This window comes from Chinchilla lanigera, unplaced genomic scaffold (genome assembly GCF_000276665.1).
Source record: "Chinchilla lanigera isolate Chin_1 unplaced genomic scaffold, ChiLan1.0 scaffold01484, whole genome shotgun sequence".
Taxonomy (NCBI): domain Eukaryota; kingdom Metazoa; phylum Chordata; class Mammalia; order Rodentia; family Chinchillidae; genus Chinchilla; species Chinchilla lanigera.
In genome coordinates, this window is record NW_004956885.1 from 1 (window position 1) to 899 (window position 899).

The window sequence follows — 899 nt, forward strand, 5'->3', positions numbered from 1 at the left end:
GGGCGGTGCTGGAGTCGCCGGCGCGCGCGCTTCGGCGGGCCGGGGGAGCGCGCTCCTCTCGCGCCCACACCGCCGGGCCTCAGGGGAGGCTCCCGGCTCCGGCCCCGCTCCACTCCTGCACCTGACGGCGAAGGGCCTCCGGGACCCCCCGGCTCTCTACAGTCGACGCTCCTCTAAGCGCGCAGCTCGGCCTGAGTGGAGGGGCCCCGGGCTCGGACTGTGGGCACGTTTGCGGAGAGAGCTCCGGGACCTGTGAAACCCGCGCACTGTGGCTGCCGGGCGCAGGAGGCCCAGCTAGCGATGCACCCGAAGCCAGCAGCCGGCCAGAGCGCAGCCTTTGCTACCTCCTAGCTCGGCCCCGCCCCGGGGCGGAGCTACCCTAAGCCCCGCCTCCTGGGTGCATTTCCGCCCCGCGGAACTCCGGGCGCCGGTTGACGTCGCCTGCGGACCCGGCCTGTGGTCTCGGGGGAGGCCCCATGAGCGCGGCGCCCCTGGTGGGCTACAGCAGCAGCGATTCCGAGGATGAGGCTGAGCCCGCTGTCGCCGGGCGGACCAGGCCGGGGTCTGGGGTCCGCTGCGGGTGAGGAGCAAAGAAGTCTCTCGGGAAGGCGGGGATTCGCTTGAGATCCCGGCGGGACCCGAGCTTCAGGGAAGGGGGTGGGGGTTCGGGATGGCTTCCGGGGAAGGAAAAGCCACAAGGGGGAAGGAGGATGAGGGGGACACCTCTGCACCAACCCGAGCGTGCCCCCACCCGTCTGGGGCATGGTTAGGAGGCAGGAGATACTAGATTGGGTCCAACCTCCGCTACTGGCACGCTCTGTCCCCTGGCGTGCGACTTTGTACCGTCCTACTTCTGTTTCCGCGCTAGAACACAGTTGCAGTAATAATTATAGCTAAGC

At 69.4% G+C, this 899-nt stretch overlaps 1 pseudogene; it reads left to right on the plus strand.

Annotated features, from left to right (window-relative positions):
* Positions 1 to 6: 6 nt before the first annotated feature.
* On the plus strand, positions 7 to 580 carry LOC106147690 (annotated as a pseudogene).
* Positions 581 to 899: the final 319 nt, after the last annotated feature.